Below are 8,052 nucleotides of genomic sequence, written 5' to 3'. Positions count from 1 at the left end.
GATGGGGTACCTCCTTCAGCCAATGACCTTTAAGAGGCTGGACCAGGTTAGGGCATGACCTTTTGGGTACCCAGAGAAAAACCACTGGCCCACCCAGGACTCACTCTCTATGTCTGGTTCCCATGTTACACACCTGAGGTTGAGCTTCTTGTTCCTGTTCTGTGAGTTTGCCCCTTATAATAAAAATTATAGCTGAAATGTTTTGGAGTTAGCTTGGGTTTATTTGCCTCGCGTCCTCACCCCCTTCTCAGTAACACCTCTGGACGTAAGCAAGCCCTGATTAAATACTTCCTTTTATAAGAATTGCCGTGCATGACAGCTCTTCACAGCGACACAACATTGACTGATACAGGGATGTTTCTCAGTCGAACAACCACATCACATTTTCTCCTACTGTGCCCGTCTCCTAAAAGTTACCAGTTTTTATCATAGTGCTGCAGGCTGGCATCTAGCCTTTAGCCTATAGGCCTTTGGCAGGCATTTAAAATCTAGATCACAGGCTGGAGAGATGGCTCAAAGGTTAAGAGCGCTTGTTGCTCTTGCAGAGGACCTGGGCTTGGTTCCCAGGATCCATGTGACGGCCTGCAACCACTTGCAACTCCAGTTTCAGGAATCCAGTGCCCTCTTCTGATTTCTTCAGGTACCAAGCATGCGTGTGGTGCATATACACACATGCAGGCTAAATACACACATAAAATAAAATGAATAAATCTTTAAAAACATCTAAGCCACAACAATCACATTTCCCCTGGTTCTTGCTATATATGGCAGTTGAGACTTGGTTCATACACTTCCTCTGCTTCCTGCTGTGGTCTGCTGGGGTCAGGTGTTATTTCCTTGCTGTTACTGACTTGCCTCAGTGACATAACACTGTTTTTGTGGTCTCATTTGTTGTAGGGCTTTGATTCCATACACCCTTCTGGTTCTCACTTCTCATCAATAGTGAGTGAGTGAGGCCCTTTGGTATCCATCCATCTGTCAATCAGAAGGTAACTCAGTGATCACACTAAGAATTTGCTTGACTATGGATCTGAGCCAGTGTCTTCAACTTCTTAGGCCTTGGTTTCTCTGTCTGTGAAAGAGGGACCGTGACATCCATAATGCTGGCAAAGGGCTGTGTAGCTCTCAGGTGGATGAAGGCTTACAGATACAGCTCAGGTTGCTGACACAAAGCAGAGGAGGGCTTGGGGTTTCCTCTGTGCAGAACAAGGCCCTGGCTGTGCCATACTCACCCAGAATGCTTCATGATTTGAGGTCTGCAACGCAGAAACAAGGGTTGGATGGAACTTCAGAGGTGTTCTAGACCAGTGACTTGCCACTTGACTCTGCAAAGCAGCCCAAGTATTGTGAGATGTCAATGGGTGATCTCTGTGTGAATGTGGTTCTGTAATTTTTTTCAGGGCCAAGAGATCTTGGAAAATGCTTCACATACAATTTGCCTCTTCACGAGTCATAATGCTGATTATATGTGAAGGACTCTGACCAGTCCTATAGCAAAGAATTACATTTAACTGAGTGTACCAATTTGTGTCTTCTAGGAAGCAAATTTTTCCCTCAAAAAAAAAAACCCACAAAGTAAGAAATTGTGGTAGGCAATCTTCATCACCAACTTGACCCACCTAAGTTGAAGAATTGCCTCCATTGGGGGGGGTGCCATTTTCCTGATTGCTAATTGATGTAGGAGGGCCCAGCTCACCGTGAGCTGTTGTCATTCCTAGGCGAGTTGCCCTGGGCTCTATGAGAAAGGTAGCTGAGAGAGCCAGAGGGAGCAAGCTAGGAAGCAAGGTTTCTCCTTGGTTTCTGCCTCAAGCTCCTGCCTTGAGTTTCAACCTTGGCTTCCCAGGATGACCTGTAACCTCTAAACCAAATAACATTTACTGCCTTCAAGTTGTATCATAGCACTGTAAAGCAAACTGGAACAGAGTTCCAGGGGAGCTGGGCATGGTGACTCACACCTGTAATCTCAACACTAGGGAGTCTGAGGCCATGGGGGTTGCTATGAGTTTGAGGTCAGCCTGGGGTGTAGAGTAAGACACTGTCTCAGAAAACCAACAACAAAAGACGCAAGAGGCTGGGGAAACACAGAGAGAGGGAGGTAGAGAAAGTCTTCAGACCCCCCAGGAAGATCTTACAGGAACAATGAAGAGAGACAAGAAAAGACTGTGGGGCAAAAGTGCCCCTAGAATACAGTGTAGCTCTGAGAAAACCTCGGTCACCCAAATGGAGACCCCAAAATAAAGCTGACTCTGCAGAGGTCTGCCCAAGGTCAAAATGGTCCACCTCTCTGCACTGTCACTGGCTGGAGCGGCTGGGGAGTCCATCTCTCCTTCTCAAATGTTTGGCACGTATTCAGTCATTAGATCCCCACGTTGTCCAGTGAGCCGTGTCTTGCCATCGTTGCCACCTTTACAGCTGGGAAAACGGAGTCATCAAGAGATAAAATTACTTCCTCAGGAGAGTGCAACTTCTGGACTGTGAAGCCGGCACTGGAGCTGGGAGCTCAGGCCCTGGATGTAGTAGATTTTGAATTGTGCCCTTGCATCCTGAGCTCACCGTCACAGCACGCTGAAGACTGCGGGGCTGGCTGTCACAGCTCACTTTCCTTCTGTGGCTTCCCGATACTCTGCTGCTCCCCCCCCCCCCCCCCCCCCCCGCTTGCATAGCGACCCTTCTCTCTTCTCTCCGTGATTTGCTCCCGCTGTCCTGATCATCTTAATCTCGCTCACCATCCCCTTTCCCTCTGCTTGTGTCTTTGTGTAGGACATTTTGCCTTTTCTGTCTCAAAACCTGCCCAGCTCGTGCTTTTAACTTCCCATCCCAGGGGCCACACCTAGGATCTGGGGTAAAAAAGATAGGATGCTTCAGCTGGTGGAGACTTCCTCTCTTCCGCCCCCCCCCCCCCCCCCGCCTTGATCCTCCCTCTTGCCCTTTTCTTTCCCCCTTTCTCCTCCCTTTTCCCTTTATTCACCCAAGGAGGAGATTTTTCTACTGACTTGGGTTATCCGTTCATTACACTGTTAGAGTGGCTTCTCAGGCACAGGTGGAGGACAGCTGGTGCCTCTTCCTTCCCGGTAGGATCTGAAGTCTTGGAGAATGAGACATTCCTTGCACCCAGTCCTTCTGGAGAGCGAACCGGAGAATTGTAGTGCCTGTCTGAGGCCATTTGTTGCTCTGCCCGTGAGCACTCCTAAGAGAGATGAGGGAAACCCTGCCTGGGGCCCAAAAAGGGTACATTCTGGGAGGAACCTTAGAGCTGAGCCTGGGGCTGAGTCACACTCAGCTCAGCTCTGTGTCCCTACGCTTCTGACTCAGCAGAGATTTCTTCATATTCAAAAAAGCCTCTGCTCTGAGGGGACCCGAGGGATCTTCTAGTTCACTTAGTCCTGCATTTGTGGCTGAGCAGCAGGGGTCCAAATAGTGAAGGCTGGCGACAGGTCAGCGAAGATCCAGTCCTTTAGGAGTGCTTGGTGCGTGCAGGTGCTTGGGCTGGGCTGGGCCTGGGGTTGGGGTCGGGGCTGGAGCTGGCATTTCTAGACTCTCTGGAGACAGCGCGTTCTGCCTCTGCACCTTAGGTTGAATGGACTGAGGGTGCTTCTAAGGCCCAGCTCCTCTGTCCTGAATAGGTTCTGCAGGGAGGCTTCAGCCTTCTGACTCATATCCAGAAGGGAGTGTCCCGGAACAGACTTGGGACTAATTGAAATGCAAGTCATATCAGGAGTGTGGATTCTGTCTCCTGAGATGTGGACTCATAAGCCAGAAGACACAGCTGTCGACTAGTGAAGTTGTTCTCTGTAATAAAACTTAGTTCTATTCATTGCTTTATTATTTTTATTTGTGTGTGGAGGGTTGCATGCCCCTCTTGCAAGGGCCAGAGGTACTGGGGGTCCCCTTATACCACCTTGTCCTCCGCTTTGAGGACAGGCCTTTTGTTGAACCTGGAACAAACACATTCATCAGCATTCATCACATTCATCAGCCTGTAAACCCTAGCTATTTCCGTCTCTGCCCACTCAATGCTGCGGTTACAGATGTGTGCAGGACCACTCCCAGATTTGAGGCGGGTGTTGGAACACAGACTCCAGTCCTCGCCTTGCTCAGCGATCTTGCACAGTAAGCACTTTCAGCCACCGAGTCACTGTTCCAGCCCCCTTAGCTCTTTCCATATGACTTCTGTTAGAATACTTGTACAATGGAGCCACAAATACCTGCCCCACTGTCCACTAACCTGTGATTCTTCTTCTCTCTTTTTCATTTTTTGAATTAATTTTATTAGTATATATTTGTTGTGCAAAACAATTGATTTTGTTGTGACATTCTCAAATAGTCACATAAAGGACTTTGATAATAGTCACTACCCCTACCCCAGTTCTGGACCTGGGCCCCCTGTTACTGTCATATGTTACTATTATTTCTAAGTTCCAATTCTGAAGTTGAGTGCCGTGGCACCTGTCTGTCATCCTGGGACGCCAGAGGAGGAGCATGGACCAGAGAAAGTGTGTGTGTGTGTGTGTGTGTGTGTGAGAGAGAGAGAGAGAGAGACAGACAGACAGACACACACACACACACACACACACAGAGAGAGAGAGAGAGAGAGAGAGAGAGAGAGAGAGAGAGAGAGAGAGAAAGAGAGAGAGAGATTGGTTTGTTGTGAATCGTGCAGATTGTCCATGGAAGCTGACTTAGACTCCTAGACTTGGTTTAGATAGATACTCAAGTAGTCCTATTTCTTTTTGAGATACTGCCACACTGATTTTCATAGTGGATTCTCTAATTTATATTCCTCCAATAGCCTATAATGCCCCCTCACCCTCACTCTGGTCAGCATCTATTGCTGCTTTTCTTGATGACAGCCATTCTGACTACAGTGAGACGGAGTCTATGGAAATTCCCCATTGACTAAGGATGCCAAATGTGTTTTGCATGTTTATTGGACACTTTGCTTCATCTCTGGGGACTGTCTGTTCATTTAATTTGTCCATTTACTGATTGGATTTTGTATTTAATTTTTGGTGTTCCTTATAGATTCTGGATATTAATAATCCGTCCAGTGTATAGCTGGCAACAATTGTCTCCCATCCCATCCTGTAGGTAGGCTCTCTTCACTCAGTTAATTGGTTCCTTTGCTGTGCAAACTCATTTAAAATTGGTTCAACCCCATTTGCCAATTCTCGTCATTTCTTCCTGAGCTATTAGAGTCCTCAGAGAATCTTTGCTTGTACCCACACCTTCAAGCATCAGCATCCCTCACCCCATGATTTCAAATTTTTACCTTTTATGTTAAGGCCTTTGGTCTATTTTTAATTTATTTTTGTAGAGGATGGTAGATAGTTTTATTACACCACAGTGAATATCCAGCTTTTACATTTGTGAAGGGGCTGTCTTTTTCTTTATTTAAATTTTTTATTCATTTTACATAACAACCACAGTTCCCCCTCCCTCCTCTCTTCCCTTTTCCCCCACCTCTCTCCCCACTACAATTCACACTCCATTCACTCCTCAGAAAGGGTAAGATCTCCCATGGGAAGTCAACAAAACCTGGCACATTAAGTTGAGGCAGGGCCAAGTTCCTCCTCCCTGCATCAAGGCTGCATCAAAGAATTCCACCATGAGAAATGAGTTCCCAAAAGCCAGTTCATACGCCAGGGAGAGATCCTGGTTCCACTGCCATGGGCCCCTCAAACAAACCAAGTTACATTACTGTCGTTCACATGCAAAGGGCCTAGTTAGGTTCCATGCAGATTCCCTAGCTGTCTGTCTAGAGTCGACGAGTTCCCACAGCCTGGGGTCAGCTGTCTCTGGGGATTTCCCCGTCATGATCTTGACCTCCCGTGCTCATATCATCCTTCCTCTCTCTCTTTCACTGGACTCCCAGAACTTGGCCTGGTTCTTGGCTGTGGATCTCTGCATCTGCTTCCATCAGTTGCTAGATGAAGGTTCTAGGATGATAATTAAGATAGTCACCAATCTGAATACAGGGGAAGGCCAGGTCAGGCACCCTCTCCACTATTGCTAGGAGTCTTAGCTGGGGCCATCCTTGCGGATTCCGTGGAATTTCCTAGCCCCAGGTTTCTCCCTAACTCCATAATGGCTCCTTCTATCAAGATGTCTCTAACATTGCTCTCCTCTTCCATGCCTACCCCAACTCGACCATCCCATTCCTTCATATTTCTCTCTCTACCCCCCATCCACAGTTTACTCAGGCAATCATGTTCATGTCGTCTAAAACCAACTGTTTATATTGCTATTTTAATCTTCATTACATTAATTTTGTTTTAACCTTCATTATTTCTTTTATCTACAGTTTTTGGGTATGGTTTATTATTGTTTTTCTAAGATCTCAAGATGCATACTTAAATTATTTATGTGTGATCTCTCTGATTTGCTTAATGTAGGCACTGTTAACTATAAACTGTCCTCTTGGAATTACCTTAGCTATTGTCCCCGAAGTTCTGGCAAGTTATGCTTTCATTTTAATTTGATTCTAGGAATTTACAACAATTTCTTGTTAATATTTTTAATGACACATTGTCCATTCCAGCGTGCATTCTTCAGTCTCCAAGCATTTGTGTTGTTACCGTTGTTTCTAGCTCTGTTTATTTGTAGTTTCACACAAGAAATTATTAGGTTCTCTTGTGTTTGTTAAAAGTTATATTGTGCTCTTGAATGTGATCTATTTTCAAATATCTGTTTGATGGAATATTCTGTAGATATCTATGAAGTCAGTTTCATCTATGGTGTAGTTTGGGTGAGCTATCCATAGATGGAAATGGAGTAATTGTATAACCCTTCTGATCTTTTATGAAGTGAAAGTGTAGCCTGGATTATATTGGAGATGCCAGAACTGTGGGATATCTGCCAGGAAGAGCTGCAGACAGGAAGTGGAACAAGCCCTAGACACAGAAGTGCCTTGCAGTCAGCAAAGCCTGAAGGGGGGAGCCCTTTGACATCAGACATGCAATGTGGGAAGGCCTTCTCTGTATGTGTTGCTTTTATTGATTGACGAGTAAAACTGTTTTGGCCAGTGGCTTAGCAGAGTAAAGTCAGGAGGGAAATCTGAACAGATATCTAGAGAGAGTAAACAGAGTCAAAGAAAGAGGATATGTAGGAAAAGAAGTATTGCTATGGCCATGTAATACACAGACTAATAGAAATGGGTGAATTTTGGATGTAAGAGCTAGCTGGAAATATGCTGAGCCATTGGTCAAACAGTGTTGTAATTAATATAGCTTCTGTGTGATTATTTGGGTCTGGGCATCTAGGAAACAAAAGTGCAGTCTCTGTTAACAGACATGGGGTTATAAATTTGAAGTTTTCCCTTCTGGGATTCAGGCATGCATTGGTCCAGCATTTCCTTGCTATGCCTCCATTCCTCCCATCTGGAATGGTAATGTACAATCTGTGCTGTTGTATGTTGGAAGTACATAATTTGATTTTGATTTTTACATAGGATGACAATTAAGAGATGGCCTTGAATCTCAAAAGAGACTTCGGATTTTTAAACAATGTTGAGGTTGTGAGAGACTAAGGGGATGTTTGAAGTTGAACTAATAGTTTGGGTTGCAGTAGGGCAGGGAATGGCGTATGGGGCCTTGAGTGAGAACAGTGAGAACGGCTCCACTAGGATCCTATAATTGAATACTTGCTCTCTGTTTGTGGCACTGTTCGAAAAGGATTAGGAGGTGTGGCCTTGTTGGAGGAAGTGTGTCACTCACTGTAACAATGAGGGCCAGCTGGTTGGGGTTTCTGTCCCACCCGGTACCCCACAACCGGTAAGCCCCAAAGAAAATCATACAGAGATCTTCATAAGTTATAAAACTGATTAGCCCATTAGCTCAGGCTACTTATCAGCTCTTGTAACTTATATTAACCCATTGTTCTTATCTATGCTAGCCACACGACTCGGTACCTTTCATATCAGGGCAGGTTACATCTTGCTTCTCAGTGGTCTGGGCAGGAATGCGGAGGGAGCTTCCTGCTTCCCAGAATACTTCTGTTCTCTTTGCTCCACCTCTACTTCCTGTCTGATTTTCCTGCCTATACTGCCTGCCTGGC

The 8,052-nt window shown here is 45.8% G+C and overlaps 1 long non-coding RNA gene across 1 annotated transcript; it reads right to left on the bottom strand.

Moving 5' to 3' along the window:
- Window positions 1–200: 200 nt before the first annotated feature.
- On the bottom strand, window positions 201–3,229 carry LOC125403765 (uncharacterized). The gene is made up of 4 exons (XR_007233045.3): window positions 2,994–3,229; window positions 2,281–2,412; window positions 1,233–1,325; window positions 201–679 (listed from the first exon to the last, which is right to left on the bottom strand). It is a non-coding gene; the product is annotated as an uncharacterized LOC125403765 (long non-coding RNA).
- Between the last annotated feature and the right edge of the window lie 4,823 nt (window positions 3,230–8,052).

Source organism: Myodes glareolus, chromosome 5, assembly GCF_982192425.1.
Source record: "Myodes glareolus chromosome 5, mMyoGla1.1, whole genome shotgun sequence".
Taxonomy (NCBI): domain Eukaryota; kingdom Metazoa; phylum Chordata; class Mammalia; order Rodentia; family Cricetidae; genus Myodes; species Myodes glareolus.
Note: the sequence above shows the minus strand (reverse complement) of the source record. Positions and strands in the feature narration are given on the sequence as shown.